The 22,253-nt window shown below is 45.6% G+C and overlaps 1 long non-coding RNA gene across 1 annotated transcript; it reads right to left on the bottom strand.

The window, feature by feature from the left end:
- Positions 1 to 4,441: 4,441 nt before the first annotated feature.
- On the bottom strand, positions 4,442 to 18,821 carry LOC135229931 (uncharacterized). The gene is made up of 3 exons (XR_010320598.1): positions 18,009 to 18,821; positions 10,808 to 10,982; positions 4,442 to 6,746 (listed from the first exon to the last, which is right to left on the bottom strand). It is a non-coding gene; the product is annotated as an uncharacterized LOC135229931 (long non-coding RNA).
- Between the last annotated feature and the right edge of the window lie 3,432 nt (positions 18,822 to 22,253).

Below are 22,253 nucleotides of genomic sequence, written 5' to 3' on the forward strand. Positions count from 1 at the left end.
AGTTGGTTCTTTGCAGAAAGACATGGCAGTCTGCTTCTGTAAAGACTTATAGTCTTAGAAACCCTGTGGGGCAGTTCTGCTCTGCCCTATAGGGTCACTATGAGTCAGAATTGATTCAACAGCAACTGGTTTGGATTTTGTTTGGTTAGAATCTTTATGGGAGCCCATCTCCAGATCTTTTCAATCCCTGAGCTGGTGGGTTCCAACGGCCCACCTTTCAGTTAGCCAAGCACTTAACCGTTGCACCTCCAATACTTAACTCTGCACGCGAGAGGGCCCTCTCCTGACGTCTCCCGTCTCCTCACCCCGCACACTTTGGCGTTGTCCTTGCTTCTAGACCCCGCCCTCCCCTCTGGAGGCCCAACCCCCCCACGCCCGCCCCCCACCCGGGCCGCTGGGCGGGGCCGGCAGCCATGTTCCTCGCTGTCCAGTTACTCACGGAAGCGCTCGGACGGGTGGTGAGGGGCCCGGGCCAGATGGCGCGCCTTAGAGAGGATGCTGTTCGTGCTGCTTTCCCTGCCGTGTTCTCTGAAAGGTATGAAACTCCGACACCTGGCTGGAGGGACCTGCTCCCAGACTGAACAAGCCTGGCCCCTCGAAGGTGTGGAGGGAAGGCACCAGGAGTGCGGGTCCCAGTCCCAGCATCCCGTGGCCTCCAGAGGTTGGAGAGTCCGGACGTTGGGTTAGCAGCTTGCGTTGCCCCCTCCAGCGTACCCCGTCCCGAGTGATCCCCAGGGGCGGACGCTGCGCGGGGGCCGGCGGACGCAGCCACTCTAGGGGTCTGCGAGAGGGAGCCTCTGGCCCGGGAGATGCAGCTGGTCCGCGAAATTTGCATCCCAATGGATTTGCGGCGGGGGGGGGTCCAGCCGCGGGATCCAGCTGCGGAGTGCCCTCGGGCCTGGGGGCTTGAAGGGCTTGGGGAGAAAGGCTGTGTCCAGGGCTGCACCCAGGTCCCTACTCTGCCCGGGGCGGGTTTGCGGGTCAAGCTGGAGGATGGGGGCCTGCCCACCCCGCCCCCCACCTGCTCCCTGTGCCAGGGGGGGAACCAAGGCCCAGAGTTCGCCCGGGCGGGTGAGATTCCAGACTGAGGGCGGGGCACTCGCCCCCATTCCTCCTCCCACCCCCACCAGACTCCGTAGGGTGCCACGGACAGGGGACAGAGGGATCCCCCGCCCAAGGCCCTGCTGCCCCTTACTGTTTTGGGCGCTGTGCCTGGGAGGCTGAGGCACCCCGCGCCCGCTCCCGGCCGGTCTACTCTCGGGGCCGGGGCGTCGGCGCAGCCCCACCAGGAAAGGAAGGGGTCCTGGGAATCTGTGGAGCAGCGCGGGGACCCTACTCCTTGTGGAAGCAGTGATTCAGTGTGTGTTAACAGTGTGGATGCCGGGTCCCGCTCCCCCTCTGGGTGGCGGGGGTGGGGGTAGCAGGAAGGGGTCCTGAGCAACCAGGTCATTTGTTAACTTAAACGTTTGTGCAGCGCTGTGTACCGGTCGCTGTGGACGCGGTCTCTGGTGCTGAGGGGATTTGAGGGTTCCTCACACTGGCGGGATTTGGAGCCTCTACCCTGGTGGCAGTAGGTATAGTGGGTTACCCTGGTGGCATAGTGGTTACGTGCTAAGGCTGCTAGTCAAAAGGTTGGCAGTTTGAATCCACCAGGTGCTCCTTGGAAACTGTGGGGCAGTTCTACTCTGTCCTATAGGGTCGCTATGAGTCAGAATTGACTGGATGGCAACGAGTGTGTTTTGTTTTTTTTTTTAGGTTGGAGATTAGGTGTCTCTCAGGCTGACATTTGAAGGTCTGGAGCTGACGGTTTATGAGGGTTTCTAAGGGTTTTAAGTGCTCCGGCCATGGGCACCAACCCGATCTTCCAGCACCTGCGGACGGACCGCCCCCCCCCCGGGGGATTGGCTGCTCTGGGACCCCAAGCCCAGAGGGCGGTGAGAAGCTGACAAACGTGAGTGATGTCCTGCAGGCTCCAGTTGGCGGGGCAGCCCTGCTCACATGGTCTCAATACCGGCAATCGGGCAATCGGCTTCGTGCCTGGGGGTGGTTTCCGAATGTTCCCTCGTGTCCCCCCACCCGTGCGGGGCGACAACTCTCCCCTCGGCGGGGACCTAGTAGAGGCCTGCAGGGCATCAGGGTATGGAGGGGCAGAGCTTGGGCGGGGAGGATGCAGCCCTGCAGGTTCCTCTACGTGACCACGGCGGGGGGGTGCGGGTCATGAAGGCTGGGCCTGGTAGAGGACCCACTAGGGCGCGCAGAAGGAGTGGGTTAGGATAATCATAGCATTAATGGGAGTATTGAGAGAGCGCCCTGGGGCCTTGGGTCCCTCGGGAAGAAAAGCTTCTGCTGTCGCCACTGCAGCAGTACCCAGGTCAGTCCCGGCTTAGGTCCAGGAGGTTCCCATGCTCAGAGGGTCTGGTGGGCAGAACAGAACCGGCGGTGCGCGCGCCCTCTCGCGGCCTTGCACCGAATCGCTGAAGTTCAGTGTCAGGCAATTCTAAGGCATGGTTTTGGAACTGAACAGTGAAGCAGAGCAAATGATGCAGTGCCTTGATGGGACCGATGGAGACAACAAGAAGCAAAGCACAGCTCAAACTTCAAAATTCCACTGAGTGTTAGTAGGATTTGGAGGAAGAAAATAGACGGAGAGTTGAGAGGCCCAGAGATGCAGAAGGGTTAGAGGATTAGGGTTAGGGGTTAGGGTTTGGTGTTAGGGGTTCAGGTTGGGGGGTTAGAGGTTTGGGAGTTAGGTTTAGGGGTATAGGTTTTAGGTGGTTGGGGGTTGGGGCTAGGGCTGGGGTTACTAGGCTCGGGCACAATTGGTTTAGGGTTAGGGTTAGAGTGAGGCTGAGATTGATTCCCCAGTCTTGTGTACCGTCTTTCCTTTGCCAGAGTTACCACCGATCTGTTGTTTGGTTGGAAACCCTGATGGCGTAGTGGTTAAGAGCCACCGGTGCTAACCAAAGGTCTGCAGTTCACATCCACCAGGCACTCCTTGGAAACTCTATGGGGCAGTTCTAATCTGTCCTGTAGGGTCACTATGAGCTGGAATTGACTCGACAGCAGTGGGTTTGGTTTTTTTGGTTATTGTTTAGTTGGCTTTTCTCTACCCGCTCTTCGTCTCCCTGGTGAACATCAAGGATTGTTTCTGTGCATAAATGTTTTCAGGAGTTTTTATGATAGTGGTCTCTTACTGTATATGTCGTTTTGTGATTGGCTTAGTGTGATGCGCCCCAGATTCATCCATGGTGTGAGATGTTTCGGAGATTCATCATTGGTCTTTATTGTCGTGTAGTGTTCCACTGTGTGTACGTACCGTAGTTTGTTTATCCATTCCTCTGTGGACGAGCACTTAGGTTGTTTCCATCTTTTTGCTACTGTGAATAATGTTGCAGTGAACACGGGTGTGCATATGTCTATTCCTGTGACTGCTCATGGAAACCCTGGTGGCTAGTGGTTAAGTGCTACAGCTGCTAACAAAAAGGGTTAGGGTTTGGGGTTAGGGATGTTAGGGTTAGGGTTGTTAGAGTTAGGGTCGTTAGGGTTTGGGGTTAGAGTTTAGGGTTAGGGTTTTTTGGTTGGGGTTAGGTGTTAGGGTTAGGTTTAGGGTTTGAGGTTAGAGTTTGGAGTTACAGGTTAGGTGTTAGGGGTTGCAGTTTGGGGTTTAGGGTTTTGGGGTTTAGTCGTTAGGGTTTGGGTTACGTTTTAGGGGTTAGGGTTTAGGTTTAGGATTGGGGTTGGTGTTGGGTTTGTTTGGGATATGTGGTTTGGGGTTAGAGGGTCGGTGTTAGAGGGTTGGGGTCTAGAGGGTTGGGGGTTAGAGATTGAGGGAGTTAGAGGGTGAGGGGTTAGAAGGTGAGGGGGTTAGAAGTTGAGAAGATTATAGAGTGAGGGAGTGAGAAGGTGAGGGTGTGAGGGGGTGAAGGTTAGGGTTTAGGGTTAGAGGGTTTAGGCTTAGGGTTCAGAAGCTTGGGGTTAGGGGGTTAGGGTTTCAGGGTTCAGAGGTTGGGGTTGGTGTTGTGGTTAGGGTTAGAGAGTTAGGGTTAGAGGATTAGGGTTAGGGGTTAGGGCTAGGGCTTAGGGGTTCAGGTTTAGGGGTTTGGGATGGGTTTGGGGTAAGGTTTTAGGGTTTAGGATTAGAGGGTTAGGCTTAGGGCTTAGAGTTTAGGGTTTTAGGATTTAGAGTTTAGGGCTTAGGGCTTAGAGCCTAGCGTTTAGGGCTTAAGGTTTAAGGCTTAGAGTGAGCGTTAAGGCTGGGGGCTGGGGTTAGGGTTTAGGGTATTAGGGTTAGAGGGTTAGACGGTTTAGTGTTTAAGTTTAGGGTTTAGGGGTTAGGGGTTGGGGTTAAGGGTGTTAGTGTTTAGGGTTGTGGCGTTTAGGGTGTTAGGGTTAAATGTGTTAGGGCTAAGGGTGTTAGGGTTTTGCGTGTTAGGGTTTTAAGTGTTATGGTTTAGGGTTTAGAGTTAAGTGATAGGGTTAGGCTTAGGCTCATTCTTAGGTTTAGGGCTAGGGATTTGAGGTTTAGGGTTTGGGGTTAGGTTTGGAGGTTGGGGTTAGGATTAGGGCTAGGGTTAGAGGGTTAGAGGTTAGAGTTAGAGGGTTAGGGTTTCGGATTAGGGTTTCATGTTAGCGTTAGAGGGTTAGGGTTCGAGGGTTAGGGTTAGGGTCATTAGGGTTAGGGTGGTTAGGGGTTAGGGTTAGGTGTTAGGGTTTAGGGTTTACGGTTAGGTTTAGGGTTTGGAATTTGAGGTTTGGGTTTAGGGTTTGAGGCTTAGAGTATAGGGTTTAGTGTGTAGGGTTTTGATGTGTAGTGTTTTGGGGTGTAGGTGTTTAGGTTGTAGAGTTTAGGCTATAGGGGTTAGGGTTTGGGTTAGGGTTAGGGTTTAGGGCCTTGGGGGTTAGGACCTAAGGGCTTAGGGTCTTAGGGGCTTTGGGGCTCAGGGCTTAGGGGCTAGAGTTAGAGGGCTAAGGCCAGAGGGCCAGAAGGCCAGAGGGCCAGGGTTATGGTTTGATTCCTGGCTGGCAATTTTTTTCCTTCAATATTTTGTGTAAGTCATCCCTTTGCCTTCTTGCCTGCATGATTTCTGCTGAGTAGTCCAAGTTTTTTATTATTTACTCTCCTTTGTTGGTGACTTCCTTTATCCCTAGCCTCTCTTAAAATTCTCTTTATATTTGATTTTGGCAAGTTTGATTATTATGTGTCTCGGTCACTTTCTTTTGAGATCTACCTTATGTGGAATTCGATGAGCATCTTTCATGATATCATGGAAGTTTTCTGCCAACAAATCTTCAACAGTTCCCTTTGTATTTTCTGTTAGCCCTCCCTGTTCTGGTACTGAAATCACTCATAGTTATTTCTCTTGATAAAGTCCCATATGATTCTTTGGATTTCTTCATTTAAATTTCTTTTATCTGCTTTCTCTTCAAATATATTAGTCCCAAGAGTTTCACCTTCAATCTCAGTAATTCTGCCTTCCAATTCCTCAGTTGTGCTCTTCTTACTTTCTATTGAGTTTTCTAACTCTGTAATTTTATTGTTAATCTTCTGAATCTCTGATTGCAGTCTCTCTATGGTTTCTTGCAGCTTATTAAATTTTTAACTATGTTCTTGAGTAACCTTTTTAATTTCTTCAGCTGCTTTATCTTTATGTTCCTTGGCTTGATCTGCATTTTGCCTCATTGGAGAAATCCTTGGGCCCTTCACTGGCTCGCCATGCAGCTCCACAACGTCCACTCCTGGCCGTGGCATTTGGCCGGTGCCCGACTGAACGTGTGCTCCGGAACCATGTTTCTCCACCCATCACTATCATTCTGCCACCAGGGGATATGTGAGTATGGGAGTCACCATTTCTCACTGGCAGCAGCGTCACAAGTCACTAGACTTCCAGGTACCCGCAGACCTAGGCTGCCTTCTGCCTCAGGCAAGGTCCCGAATCCTTTATACCAGATGCTGACACCGGGCAACTGGTGAACATTCATTTTGATCGACACAGAGGTCTGAGTGAGGGTCAGCAGGCCAGGTAGGTGAAGTCAAGGCCAGGTGGGCGGGACTAAGGTTTCTTTGCCATCACCATGGAGAGAGTCTCCCCACCGGAAGAGTGGGCAGAGCTTATGATGGGCCTGGTGACAAGACTCAGCCAATGGCAGAGATCCAGTCCACCAGGCAGATGACACAGGGTCCTCCATTGTGACCTAGGACACCTAGTGGCCACAGGATTTGAGCACACCCTGGGAAAGGCTACGCAGGCACAAGGGAGCCCCTGGTGCGGACTGCTTCAGGGCATTGGCAGAGCAGGCCAGGGTCCAATTTTCCCACTTTCCTCAGGATATCAGTACGCAAGACATCCTCACTCAGCATCTCTTGCCTCTCTCTCTGTATGTGTTCATTCTCTGAAATCTCTTCCTTCTCTCCCTGAGTCACTTCACAGCTTGGAGTGCCTGATAGAGTGCCTAGAGACGAAAGAGCAAAGGGGGAAGGTGACTGATTGGGGAGCTACATCACGGGTGTACTCTGGCCAGGTGAAGCTTGTTGACATGTGGCAGCCTCTCCGGAGACTACTAATTCCGCTGACGACATTCTATGCAAATACCCGGGTGAGTGCCATGGGCAGAAAACATTGACACATACCTGCCAGAGGCCTATCCTGGGTCTGAAGAGTCCACCCCGGTCTCCAGCGACTCATCATCTCAGCACACACTTTCCTGCACGCATGGAAATCGCCTCTCTCCACGAATGCCTTCACCTGCTAGGAAACACACGATGTCACTCAGCCAAAGGAGAGCACAGGCAAAGTCAACTGAAGCCCCCATTGTCAAGATTTTGCTTCTGCTGGGCCACAGCCCCCGGTGGCACACTGCATGCGCGTCACTTCTCCAAAGACAAGGCCGAATTCTGGACAACCAGGGCCCCAGCAGTCCAGAGTCTGCAGAAGGCGGCACATGGATCGCCTCTTTGCCACATACAGGAGGGAGGCCTGTGCCCTAGACTGGCTCCGCTAGAGCTCCACGACCTCAGCTATTTTCCCTGACCTTTGGCCCGTGCCCTCATGAGTGTGTTATCTCTAGTTACACTTCTCCTCCGACCACTCTGAATCCACCACCTGCGGATACCTGAGTATGGAAATTAACATCTATCACTCGCTGCAGTGTCACAGGTCGGTCACTAGGTGTCTAGGCTCAGACTGACCTTGGCTGTCTTCTGCCCAGGCAACTAGCCTAAGCCTTCAAAGGAAATGAGGACACGTGGTCACTGGCCGACATCCTTTAACCAACACTGAGTCCCTGGTCAGCATCCTGGAGTCCTGGCAAGAAGAGCCAGGCACCTCCAGGAGCATCTGGAGGAGGAGACAGGGGCTGAACAGGCTACCACACCTACTGGTGCTGCTACACATGTGGGAGACCTGGCTGCAGAGGGTGCAGGCATGGCCTCAGGGTCAAAGGAGAAAGCACCTGAAGACGTGCTAGGACCCTTAGACTGAGAGAAGCAGGATGTCTGGACTGCAAAATATGCACTCTTCAGGGAAGAAGTTCATTCAAGCTTCTTAAACCCACCTCACCTGGAAAATCCATCCTCTTTTAGCCTTGTGCCCCTTCCACACCCCTTCTAGTACAAAGAGAGATGCAGCCCTACGGCACCAGGGTGGAAGAAGCCCCAGGATAGCTGTCCGAAGACATGAGGTCCACTCAAAAGCTTCCCCCGCCAAGGAGAGAAGAGGACAAGACTCATCTGCAGATGAGGTCTCAGGGCCCTGAGAATGAGCATAATGTTTGTAAGGAAAGAGAAATAGGATTTCAGTGGGATATGGAAGTCTGACAAAGAGCCTCTGCAAAGATAGCTCTAAGGGAGGTGTGATTGTGAAGGTGGTCTGGTCACTGAGTTCTTTGTAGTACAAGGTACCAGACAGAAGCCAGACTCTGGGGGGAACCTGCCTGCCGGTGAGCAGTGGGCATAAAACCCTAAACCAATGAGAATCGAATCCCTTCTCAGCAGCTTCTGCACAGATCAGTGATGTTTGCTTGGTCTTTCTCTTTTCTGTGGTCTAACCTGATCTGTTCTGAGATCAGAGAGTTGGAATAGAAAAGCCTGACTGAGATGAAACGAGCAAAGAGAAGACAAGGCCTCCTAAATCTGGTGAAGACAGAACACAGATAACCAAAGGTGAGGATGGGAAGAAACAGATTGAGTTCCAAGTCCCATCCACAGTATCCCAGGGCCTGGGAATCCCTGGAAGTGCCAGAGGTGTGTACTCCCTGGGAGATGCGACCCCAAGTGTCAGAGGAAGCCCTGTGGAGCAAGGAAGGGAGGGCAGGGCCTCTAGGATGGGCACTTCCATACAGGCTGCCCATGTGAATTTCTCAGAGTGACCGTGACAGATCCTGAGAGGGACAGTTTGAGGCAAAGGAAAGTAAGTTTTCTGAAGAGGGGTGAATTCCACAGTCGCCTGATAATGAAACAGAAATCCCGTCCTGCTCAGAGGTACTGAGTAGGAGGGATTGTGAATTCCCATCCTGCACAGAGGTTGGCTGGGAAGTTCGACTGTCTAAAGACAATGTGGCCAAAGTCTTCTTTATCTTTCAAAGATATATCTTTAACTTCCTGCAAATTCAATCCTGAAAAAAAGCCTAGAATATACAAGTGTGGGTTTTTCAGGAGAGCAACAAGGGGAGAAGGTGATAGTGGCATATCAGAGAAGGAGAACAATAGTCTAAGGGTCCCTGTGTTACTTAATGAATCACACACGGTGTCAAGCATTCTTCCTTACCTGTAGACATGCAAATTCAGTAGATGTTTTAGCAATAACTGAATTAATCCTCACAGAATTCTTTTTGGCCATTTCGAGGCATAGAGACCAGAAGAAGTCATTAGTTACAAGAGCAAGCAATAATTCGCTGGTCTGAATTTTGTTCAATTTCTGTGTTTGCCCTTCATAGATGGATAAAAGTCTCTGAATCTGGCATTGAAGACAGTGTTTTCTCTATTGTTATGGATTGAATAGTGTCCCCCAAAATGTGTGTCAACCTGGCCAGGCCATGATTCCCAGTATTGTGTGGTTGTCCTGCATTTTGTGATCTGATGTGATTACTTATGTGTTGTAAATTCTAACCTCTGTGATGTTAATGAGGCAGGATTAGAGGCAGTTAGGTTAATGAGGGAGGACACAATCTGCAGGATTAGGGTGAGTCTTGAGTCAGTCTCTTTTGAGATACAAAGAGAAAAGTGAGCAGAAATGAGAGGGACCTCATACCACCAAGGAAGAAGTGCCTGGAGTGGAGCATGTCCTTTTGACCCAGCGTCCAGGCGCTGAGAATTTCCTAGGCCAGGGGAAGATGGATGACAAGGACTTTCCCCCAGAGCCACAAAGAGAGAAAGCTTTCTCTTAGAGCTGGCGCCCTGACTTCAAACTTCTTGCTTCTTAAACTGTGAGAGAATAAGTTTCTGTTTGTTAAAGCCATCCACTTGTGCTATCTCTGCTATAGCCACACTAGATAACTAAAAAACACATATATAAAATAGTAAAAAAAAAATGTTTCAAATACACACACACACGTATGATGTTATTAAACTTTAAAAGGTTTTACATTCTTATAACACATTTAACAACAGAGATTTGTATACAGAAGTGATAATAAGAGCCATCCCCACATAAGTATATTGTACCTGCTCCCCCAAAGTGTCCAGTGTCCAAAGATACATATGTACCCTTTTACACACTTCTTTTTGCCGGGACACGTGTAAGTACATTCATTTGTTTGTTTTTATGGAAATTAGGTCACATTCTACCCATGTTTTTCTCTGAATCACTCTTCACTTGACAATTTTTCATGGATCCTCTAAATCAGCAGACATGGAAGAAGCACTCTTTTTGGTTCTTCTCATTTTTAACTCCCACCACTCTTCTGTCAGTTTGTTGTAGTGTGGTGGCTTGCATGTTGCTGTGATGTTAGAAGCTATGCCACCGGTATTTCAAATACCACCAGGTTCACTGATGGTAGACTGGTTTGAGTGGAGCTCTGGATTTAGACAGACTAGGAAAAAGGACCTAGTGACCTATTTCTAAAAACAACTGGCCAGTGAAATCTTACAAATAGTACTGGAACACTGTCTGATGGAATGACAGAGGATAACCCCTTAGGTTGGAAGGCACTCAAAATACAAGTGGGGAAGAGCTACCTCCTCAAAGTAGATCCCACTTTAATGACGTTTCCTGATGGGGCACAACTCATAATGAGAAGAAACTGATGCAAATATCCTTTAATAATCAGAACGTGGAATGAAGGAAGTATGAATCTAGGGAAATTGGAAGTCATCAAAAATGAAATGGAATGCATAAAGGTCAGTAATCCAAGGCATTAGTGAGCTGAAATAACTTGGTTTTGGACCTTTTAAACTAGACAATGATATGTTCTACTATGCCAGGATTGAGATACTGAAGAGAACGGCATCATATTCATCGATAAAAAGAACATTTCAAGATCTTTTCTGAAGTAGAACACTACGAACAATAGGATAATATTCACAGGCCTACCAGGAAGACCAGTTAATAAGACTATTATTCAAATTTACACACACATTATGAATGTGAAAGATGAAGAAGTTGAAGGTTTTTACCAAGTTCCGCAGTTTGAAACTGATCAAACGTGATGCATTCATCAATCAAGATGTACTGATAATTACGTAATTAGAATGCGAAGTTGAAAACAAAGCAGACAAATCAGCAGTTGGAAAATAAGGTATTGATGATAGAAATGACAATGAAGCTTACCTGATAGAATTTGGCAAGACCAATGACTTATTCATTGCACATACCTTTCGTCAGGAACATAAATGGTGACTATACTCGTGAACCATTCCAGGCAGAATAGATAGGAATCAAATTTGTGGAAGGTGATGATGGAGAAGGTCAATACCATGAGTCAGAATCAGGCCAGGGGCTGACTGCAGAACAGATGATCAGTTGCTCATATTCACGTTCAAGTAGAAGCTGAAGAAAATTAAAACAAGTCCATGAGTCAAAGTATGCCCTTGAGTATATCAAACCTGAATTTAGAGACCATCTCAAGAATAGATTTGATGCACTGCACACTAATGATCGAAGACCAGATTAGTTGTGGGATGATAACAAGGACATCATATATGAAAAAAACAAAAAGTCATTAGAAAGACAGGAAAGAAAGCAAAGACCAAAGAGGATGTCACAAGAGACTCTGAATCTTGCTCTTGAATGTACAGTACCTAAAGAGAATGGAAGGAAAAATAAAGTAAAAGAGCTCAACAGAATACCTGAAAGGGAAGCTGGAGAAGACAAAGTATGATAATAATAATGTGAACAGATCTGGAGTTAGAAAACCAAAAGGGAAGAAAACACCTGGCATTTCTCAAGCTGAAAGAACTGAAGGAAATATTCAAGCCTCTAGGTGCAATACTGAAGGAAGGATTCTATGGGCAAAATATCGAACAACACAGGAAACATCAAAAGAAGACGGAAGGAATACACAGACTCAATACACCAAAAAGAATTGGTCGACATTCAACCATTTCAGGAGGTAGCATTGGATCAAGAGCCGATGGTACTGAAGGAAGAACTCCAAGCTGCACTGAAGGCATTGGCAAAAAACACGGCTCCAGGAACTGATGGAGTACCAAATGAGATGTTTCAACACAGGGACGCAGTGCTGGAGGCACTCACTTGACTATTCCAATATATTTGGAAGACAGCCACCTGACCAAATGACTGAAAGAGATCTATATGTGTACCCATTTCAAAGAGAGGTGGTCCAACGCAATGTGGAAATTATCGAGCAATGTAATGTCATTAACATCCCACGCAAGAAAAATTTTGCTGAATATAATTTAAAAACAGTTGCAGCAGTACACAGACAGGCAACTACCAAAAATTCAAGCTGGATTCAGAGGAAGACATGGAATGTGGGATATCATTTCTGATGTCTGATGGATCTTGGCTGAAAGTAGAGTATATCAGTAAGATGTTTACCTGTTTTTGTTTCCTATACAAGGACACTCAACTGTGTGGCTCATGACAAATTATGGATAGCTTAGCAAAGAATGGGAATTCCAGAACACTTAACTGTATTCATGCGGAATATCTACGTAGACCAAGAGGCAGTCATTTGAGTAGGGCAAGGGGATACTGTGTGGTTTAAAATCAGAAAGTTATGTGTCATGGTGGTATCCTTTCACCATACTTACTCAATCTGTATGCTGAGCAAACATTCTGAGAAGCTGGTTTCGAAGAACAAGAACATGGCATCAGTTTTGGAGAAAGATTCACTAACAACCTATGATATGCAGCTGATACGACCTTGCTTGCTGAAAGTAAAGAGGACTTGAAGCAGTTACTGATGAAGAGCAACCACTACAGCCTTCAGTATGGATTACACCTCAACATAAAGAAAACAAAAATTCTCACAACTGGACCAGTAAGCAACACCATGATAAACAGAGAAAATACTGAAGTCATCAAGCATTTCATTTAACTTGAATCCATAATCAATGCCCACAGAAGCAGCAGTCAAGAATTCAAACAATGTATTGCATTGGGCAAATCTGTTGCAAAAGACCTCCTTAAAGTGTTGAGAAAGAAAGATGTCACTTTGAGGACTAAGGTGTGCCTGAGCAAAGCCATGATATTTTCTATCACCTCACATGCTTGAGCAAGTTAGACAATGAATACGGAAAACCGAAGAACTGATTCATTTAAAATATGGTGTTGGCAAAGAATACTGAATGTACCATGGACTGCCAGAAGAATAAACAAAACCATCTTGGAAGAAGTACACCAAGAATGCACCTTAGAAGCAAGGATGGCGAGACTTCGTTTCACGTGCCTTGGACATATTTTCAGGAGGGACCTGTCCCAGGAGAGGCTCATCATGCTTGGAAAAGCTGAGGGTCAGAAAAAAAGAGGAAGGCGCTCAACAACATGAACTGACACACTGGCTGCAAGAATGGGCTCAAACATAGCAATGATTGTGAGGATGGTTCAGGATCAGGCGGTGTTTCATTCTGTTTTACACAGGATCGATGGCATCTAACATCCACAACTAACATATGTATGCATATATATATGTATGTGTGTGTGTGTATATATATATATACCCATTGCCATCGAGTCGTTTCCAACTCATAGTGACCCTACAGGACAAAGTAGAACTGCCCCACAGAGTTCCCAAGGAGCGCCTGGTGGATTCGAACTGCTAACCTTTTGGTTAGCAGCTATAGCTATTAACCATTATGCGACTAGGGTTTCCATATATATATATATATATTCTCTTCACTAGTTTTGCATCTCTAGAGATCCCAGGCTAAGACATTTGGTACCTACTGTGGTTCTAGAGGAACCAAATCTTAAGGATGAGTTTTCTGAATTGATTCTCAAGTCTGGCTAGTCTTAAAGGCACTGATGACTGTCTCCAGTAGTAAACAGGCTATTGCTAATCCATGGTGGGAGGTGACAATAGAAATACGCAAAATACTACTACCACTGGATCAAATATTTGTGAGAGACAAGGCTCTGCCTGATTACATATTTGATACTTTTCTATAATTTTGTCAGAATAAGAATAATAAGGAAGCTGCTTGGTTAGTCCTGCTTTTGCTAGTCACACTGGTGAATGAAAGAAATGGGCTCAAAGCTGAAGCACCACATACAAGATCTGAAAGCTGCCACTTGTGCCCAGAAAGAAAACCATATTTCTTATAGTAACAAGGCTAATGCTGCCAAAAATAAACTCAGATTCTTATCATAAGAGTGACTGAATTAAAGCGCCAATTGAATATCCAGCCTCAAATGGTGTCTGAAGTTAGAGTGAGGGTACTGATTGGGAAGAAATGGGATCCTGAAACTCGGGATGAGGACATATGGGCAGACAGTCAGGAAGTGGGGGACAATGAACCTCCAATTTCTGTTGAATCACTCTTCCTAACAGAACCAGACCTCTTACTCCCATCTGAAGAGATTCTCTAACTTTGCCTGCTAAGGCACCCTTCCCAGTAAAACAATTATCCCTTCCACCTCCATCTAATGAGATTACCCTCAGCTGTGCCTGAAGTGTCTTGTTTGAATTATCTCCTGGGGTGGTATCTGGGGCATTGCCTGGGGCATCACCTTAGGCAGATGTCTTATAAGACACGGCTGAACATCCCACTGCCACTGCCCATTTTTGCTTCTAGACCTATACCTAGACTTCAGTCCCAACAAGCCCCAAAAGGTGAACTATGAAGTGTGACCCAGGAGAAAGTATGCTAAACTCCAAAAGAACTGCTTGATTTTTCTAATACATACATACATACATACAGAAACCTGGTGAATATGTGTGGGAATGGCTATTATGGGTGTGGGATAATGGTGCAAGCGACATAAAGGTGGATTAGTCTGAGTTTATTGATATAGACCCAGGAAGCATAGATTCTTCATTCAGTGTTTCAGCTTCAGAGGTTAGAAAAGGATCTCATAGTTTATTTGGTTGGTTTACTGAAGCATGGATTAAGTGGTGGCCTACAATAAATCAAGTGGAAATGGCAGATCTGCCATTGTATACTGTAGGAGAAGGTAACCAAAGGCTGAGGGAAACTGGCAGGTTAGAATGGATTTATTAGGCTGGACCCACAGATCCACACACGGAGTGCCCAGAGGGCTCTCTTTGTACCATAGCGGTGAGGTACAAATTTGGGAAGCAAGCCCCAGCATTATTGAAGACTTCTGTGGTTGCTATTTTATGTAAGTAAGAGTCCACAGTGAGAACTGCCCTAACTGAATTAAGACACCTAACTACAATGCAGTTGACTGGACCCCGTGGTGGTAGCAGCCAAGTGGTGGCACTCAATCAACAAAGACAAGGTGTGTGTGGTTACCATAACAGACAGTAGAGTCAAAGCAGTAATCAGAATAGTCTGCTCACATGGATTTATGGCAATGGCTACTTAGTCATAGTGGCCCTGGGAGTGAAAGAGCTGGGAAATGGACATCTCCTGGTACCTAGTGTCTTAGATATCTAGTGCTCCTGTAACAGAAATACCACAAATGGATGACTTTAACAAAGAAAATTATTCCCTCACAGTCCAGGAGGCTCTATAAGTCCAAATTCAGGGTGCCAATTCCAGGGGAAGACTTTTTCTCTCTGTCACTCCTAGGGGAAGGTCGTTGTCACCAATCTTCCCCTGGACAAGAAGGTTCTCAGCACAGGGACCCTAGGTCCAAAGTATGCACTGCTCCTGACACTTCTTTCTTGGTGGTACTGAGGTCCCCCTGTCTCTCTGCTCTTTTCTCTTTTATATCTCAAAAGAGACTGACTTAAAACACAACTTAATCTTGTAGATTGAGCCCTGCCTCCTTAACATAACTGCTTCAAATCTTCGCTCATTAACATCATAGAGGTAGGATTTACAATACATTGGAAAATCACACCAGCTGACAAAATGGTGGATAATCGCACAATACTGGGAAGCATGGCCTATTCAAGCTGATATATACATTTTGGGAAGACAGAATTTAATCCGTAACACCTAGTATGCAGCTATCGACCTGTTAATGCCTTTTTCTCCATACCTGTTTGGAAGTATCACCAGAAACAGTGTGCCTTCTCTCTGACCTAAGTATATAAGGACCAAATAATATAGAGGAATCTCTGTTACATTTTCTCCATCTTACCGTTATTTGGCCTCATAGGCAGACCCAGTCACTTAATTGCACGGCAGAATGAAGAGATTAAAGCCCCAACATTCTTGCCAGTGGACCAGGAAGGTAGCTGCTCAGACATCAGAGAGCCTCAGAGAGACAGAGACCAGGCGGCTCAAGAGAGGGATACCATAAAGTTGTTTTTCATACCCCCCTCCACTCCCATAGTTGCATATGCTTTGCTCTGACCCCAAGAAGTAGATCAATCCTTTGAGAACTGCATTATGGGTTAGAACACCAACAAGGTCCCAGACTGAGTGACACTCCCATAGATTACATCCAAATATCATTGCAAAGTCTTCAAAATCTGAACTGACATCTGAGCCACAGCATCCAGAAGTTGGGAAAGAACCTGCAGCCTGAACATAACTGGGTCAAGTGATTGCTAAAACAAACAACATCAACATTTTCTGTAAGATTGAAATAAGACATAGTCTTGGAATCATAGACAAAAACTTTAAAAAGCTACTTTAACCACGCTCAAAGAAGTAACAGGCACACCTTAGAAAAATAGAAAAATACATAGAAACCATTCACAAATGAAAATTTTAGACAGGAAAAATAGAGATAAAAAATTCACTTGATCAGCGGAATGCTGTTGACAGACAAAAGGATCAATGAGATGAAAATAGTTCAATTGAAAATATCCAATCTGAAAACAGAGGACAAATATTGAAAAAAAAATGAACAGAGCCTCAAAAAAATCCAAAAATATCTAACATTTATTTATTGGAATTCCATAAGGTGTAGAGAAAATATGTGGTGTAGAAAAAAGTATCTGAAGAAATACTGGCTCAACACTTTCCCAATTTGTTGAAAGACATAAACTTACAGATTCAAGAAGCTATGCAAACTCCAGCAAGTTAAACTCACATAATTTTACGCCCAAATGCCTCACTGTCAATTGTGGAATAACAAGGACCAAGAAAATATCTTCAAAGAAGCTAGAGAGAAAACAACTCATTTCACACAGGAGAAACAATTGGAATGACTCTGTATTCATCATCAGAAGCCATGGAGGCCAAAAGGCTGTGAAAACAACATTTTTTCAACACTGAAAGAAAAGAAACATTAACCCAGTGTTCTATAGGCTGTTACTTCTTTCATGAGTAAAGGAAAAATATTGACATTCTCAGGTGAAGGACGCTTAAGAGAATTCATCGCCACCAGACTTGTTCTAAATGAAACACTAAGGAAGTTCTTCAGGTGGTAGACTTGGAATTTCAGGAGTTATGGAAAGCAACAAAGTCGAAAGTACCTTCTGAAGTTTGCCGATCAGCCAAAGATTAGACAGGTCTATAAAACAAACAATAACACACGTGAAGAAAGTGTTTCTTAGTTCAATTGTGTGTATGAGACCAAAAGTACAAAACCTGCCCAAAAGCACAGAAAAGAGGGCAGGACGGAACAGGAATCATGGCGGATGGAAACGGGGAACCGGAGCATAGAAGAGAATATTGACACATCATGAATATTGCCACCAATGTCACAAAACAATTGTGTATAAATGGCTGAACAAGAAAGTAATTTGCTCTGTAAAGTTTCAAATAAAGCACAATAAAAAATTTTTAAAAAGTGGTAGGTATCTGGGTAAACATATTATGCCAACCCTGCTGTCACTGCACAACATGGTGCAGGACTCCCCTCTTTGGAAAGACTTGCTAGCCTATTGGAAACACTTTGGAATATACTCTTGGTGGCAAATTAGTATTAGAGAATGGGATTATTTTGAAAATATGAGATGTCTGTACTCATGTCTGGTGAATAAACTGGATAATAAAATTTTCAGAGCGAAATGAGATGTTCTAACAGAAAAATAGGCCTGAATTCCCACGTGGGCCATGAGCCTAATCTGAAGGCCTTTCCCAGAGAGGCATTTCAGGCACTTCTAGAGCAGCAGGAGCGCTGGGGAATGCAGGTGTCAACCTCCCCCAGGGCCTTCTCTGAGGAGTAAGTACCTGCTTTGGTACTAAGCTTAGGGGTTCATAAATAGTCATTCTGCATAAGGTCTTCAGGTTCAAGTCTGTAATCCAGCTGGGATTCTGTGTGTGCTGCATCTCTGCATCAAAAGAACATGCTTCTAGAAGCAGAATGCCAGGAGAGAGGCGGTTGGGCAGTTGGGGGTGGGGGGTGCTGCGCAGACAGGGGTGCCCAAGGGAGGCACAATATAGTCATTCTGCAGCAGGTCTAGTCATTCTGCATAAGAATTAGAATGCTTCTGTCAATGCGTAATAGTTTACATGCAGGACATAAACAAAGTGACTGAAGGACAAAGTCGAATAGTAAACCAAGCCACTCCCTGTCAATCCTTACCTGAGAGGGTCTTCATGAAGACTTCCGGGGATGGAGAAGGACACAGTAAATGCTGATTTATTTTACCTCTTCCTTCCTCAAGAAACAGGAACTGGTGTTAAGATGTCAGGTGTCAAGCCCCAAACTCCTCTTCTGGTCTGTATTTAAGCTGTATAATAAAACTGGGATCAGGCAATCAGCCGTGAGCAGACAGACCCAGAGTATTCCCAGTGCCCCACATCTTTGAGCTCCAGTGAGATCCTGTTCTTAGTCACTAGATTAGCAGAGGAGCTGAAAGACTGAAATTCCGTGTTTTAAGGCAACTTGGGCTTCAAACAGTCACTTATTGCTAAAGTCGTATTTCTCTGTGTTAATTTATGATCCTTAACTCAAATCCGGAGTTTGGAGCTCATTTTGATAACTCCTCATTAGTCTGCATAGACTAGAGTCTGCTCACAGTCAGTGATGACAATGGAGGAAACAAAGTCCCTAGCCCAGAGGAGGGACTGCTCCCCATATTTGGGGAAATGCCCCTGGGAAGCATCGGCGAGGTGCACTTTGGCCTCTGTGGCTTTGCCTTCTGCTCCTGGAATTGCACCCTGGGGGCCTCCATATGCAGACCCAGAGTCCGTGGGTGACCACAACTCCCCCCTTCTGGGTCATCGTCCGGACACACGTTGCGATATGCTTCCTGCCCTCCTTTCCAGCATAAGCGCTGCGATCACAAGTGGCAGAACCAGTTCTCAGGTCCAGACCCTAGACCTTGCCCTCCTTGGCCTTAGGCTTCCCCTAGTCCTGGTGGAACCTGCAAGCCTGGCGGATGCGAGGTTAGCACCCGGCTGGGTGGGCTTGGGCCTGTCTCAAAAGGCTCGTGGTGCACGCGGGTTCCGCCTCCTTGGAGCCTGCAGGCTTGCGGCCGGCAGCCCGGCATCTCCTGCCTCCCTCGGGCGCCCTCTCTGAGCAGCAGCTCCCCTCCCCCTCCCCCGCCAACCACCCAACAGTCGCACTGCCTGCTTTCTGCTTCTAGAAGCGTGTTCTTTTGATGCACACATGCAGCACACACAGAAGCTCAGTTGGATTACAGACTTGAACCTGAAACGCACAACTTTAAAACTACTAGACTGGCGGGGGGCAGGGGTATTGGCAGTGAAAAAAGGAAAAAAAAAAAATAAGAAAGAGAACAATTACAAAAAAAGTATTAGAAGACTATATCCTCACATTATGGACTCAAGAAGGTTGTGGATAAACAACTGCGCAGATAGCATACTGTTGTCTCTTTGCAAATAAGTCTTAAATGAGGGAATTTGGTACCGGGAAGAGTTGCAGAGCCTGACTTTGGGGAAATCTGGGATTGATGAATTGCCTTCCATGAGGCTACAAGCCCTGATAATCAATATTTGAAGATGAGATTCGAGCAACCTAGAACATGCATCAGAATTTTTTCTAAGTAAATTAGCACCAGAAGATGCCTTTAACCACTAAATAAAATGGGTCAGTAGTTCAAGATCTCCCTACAAAGAAAACGGCAGACCTAGATCGTTTCCAGTCAGGTTCCAGCAAACATGCAAGAAACAGTCATTTTAATCTTGTACATAGTCAACAGAGATTAGAAAACCATGAGATACTCCCCTAACTTGATCCTTAAGGCTAGTTTAAAAATGATAACAAATTAGAGAAGGATGGTAGAAGAAGAGTTAGAGGACAAGCACACTCAGTAACTGAGATGCAAAACCCTATGTAAGATGCCAGCAAAGGAAATCCAACAAAGGATAAACCACGTAACATGCCATGATCAAGGCGTTTTATTGTAGGCATACAAATTTGAGTGAACGTTAAAGATTTAGTAATTTCATTCACCACATGCATAGGTGAAAGAAGAGAAGACATATGCTCACCTCAAGAGATGGGGGCAAAGCAGGTTGATAAAATCCAATCACACAGAGAGATAAGGACTAGGAGCAAATATGGAACAGAAAAGGAGTTCCCGAACATGGAAAACTACAACTAGCACGATAGTTCATGGTGACGTGTGGGACATTCTCTTTAAAATTAATAAACAATAAAATAAGGGTGCTTCTATCATTACTTTTATTAAACATTGAACACTGGAAGTGTAAGCTAGTACAAAAAGAGAAAAAGTATAACTGCTATTCATAGATTATAGGACTGTCTCCATTGAAAACTGTAGAAAATACTGGAATTAATAGTAATCATAAATAAAAAATAAATTGAAATTTCAATGCATCACCATCGAGCTGACTCTGTCATAGCTCTTAGGTGAAAGCAAAGGACACTGATAGGGAAAGAGCAGGTTCGGGTGGTCTAGACCAAGGAGGGAAGAAAATTATTCTGCACTGGGCTGAACTTATAAGAACGGGTATGTGTGTTAGTTACCTAGTCCCTCCATAACAAAAAATAACACAACTGGATGGCTTTAAAGAACAGAAATTTATTTTCTCACAGTTTAGCAGGTAGTCGTTCGAATTCAGGGCATGGCTGTAGTGGGAGGTCCTTCCTTGTCTACCTCAGCTTCTAGTAGATGCCAGCAATCATTTGTGTTCCTGGCCTTCTAGAAGCATCTGTCTTCTTTGTCTGTCTTCCTTTTCACCTGTTTGTGTCTGTGTGTATTCTGCTCCTTTTATAACTAAGAAGAGTTAGGCTTAGGACCCACCCTACATTGGTATGACCTCATTCACATAATAAAAGCAGGCCCCCTCTTTCCTAACAAGGTCAGATTTACAGGTACAGGGGTTAGGATTTCCACATACATTTTGGAGGGACACAATTCAATCCCTAACAGTCGATTTACCAGATATTCTGGATTGAGAGTACTCGCATGAACAGCTCAGAGTGGTTCCAATTCTTTGCTACATTCGTTGGCTGAAACTTGTCTCAATGGTCACCCAAAGGAACGCTGGAGCAATTTATTGTGTAGGACCTGGCCAACCATTCCTAATCACATCCATTGTGTGGAAAAACACACAATCCCATCACCGAAGCCTTGAGAAATTCATGGATAAGAAAAGAATAGTGGCTGGAACAAAGAATTGTTTCATAGCCTAGATAACATGGTGTAGGTGTTAGATATTCACACGGAGATGTCAGGTAATAAAACTTCACCCCACACGGGGATGTCAAGGATAATACCAACAGCTAATGTTCATTGAGTACCTACACTGGTGCCAGGCACTCCTGTGCTTTTCCTTTCATGTTTGCTTTTCATGATGGCCATATGAGGAATGTATCATTATAATGCATAAAGAGGTCAATACAGAGAGTTAGGCTGACATTTCAATATATGAGTCTGGACCCAGGAGGAGTTTGAATGGATGGAGGTATAAACCTCAGGTCCTTAGCTACAAATAGACAGCAGTGAACTCACTGAGGCATCCTAGAGGGAGGGTGTCAATAGAGAGAGGAGCAGGCACCAAGCCCAAGGGTACTCGGGTATCTAGAAGCCTGCCAGGTGAACAGCAGCCAACAAGCCTCTCTGAAGTCCAGTGTGGTTCCTGGAGGGTTGTCTGTCCTTGCTCTCAGCTGCATTTCCCCAGTGCTCCTCCCACCTGCACTGGGTTGTCCCCTTCATGAGGACAGGGACAGTGTGTACCTTTCACCACTGTATCTGCATAACATAGACTATTTCTGGCCCATGGAATATACTGACTGAAAGAAAAATAAACAAACGATAAGTACGTAAAATCCTTCGTAGTTGATACCTTGGGATACATTAAGGGGCTTCATGAGTAAGAGGGAGAAAAACTGATCAGGGCTGCTTCTGAGACCATCTCTTAGGCGTAAAGAGTGTTAAACAATAATTAAACAAAGAGGTTTAATGGCAGAGATGTATGTTAAAAAGATGTAAGTATAGGTTGAAGATTACTAGAAACATGCACATTTATTATTGCAACTATAGTCAAATCGTTAAAAAACATATACTACATGCACACAGAATATTATAAAGTAATTTAATGCCCTCATTAAAAAAAAACAAAAAAAATTTATCATGAGAAAAGACTAATGATGAACGAAAATATCAGGATATAATATCTGTGTTAATATACATAAATGTGTGTGCTAATACACACATAAAACCAGTTGCCACTGAGTCAGTTCTGATTCATGATGACACCAGGGTGCCAGAGTAGAACTGTACTCCATAGGGGTTTCAGTGTTTGGGTTTTCGGAAGTAGGCTGCCAGACCTCTCTTTCACAGCAATTCTGGGTGGACCTGAACTCCAACTTTCTGTCAGCAGCTCAAGATATTAA

This window comes from Loxodonta africana, unplaced genomic scaffold (genome assembly GCF_030014295.1).
Source record: "Loxodonta africana isolate mLoxAfr1 unplaced genomic scaffold, mLoxAfr1.hap2 scaffold_642, whole genome shotgun sequence".
Classification (NCBI taxonomy): Eukaryota; Metazoa; Chordata; class Mammalia; order Proboscidea; family Elephantidae; genus Loxodonta; species Loxodonta africana.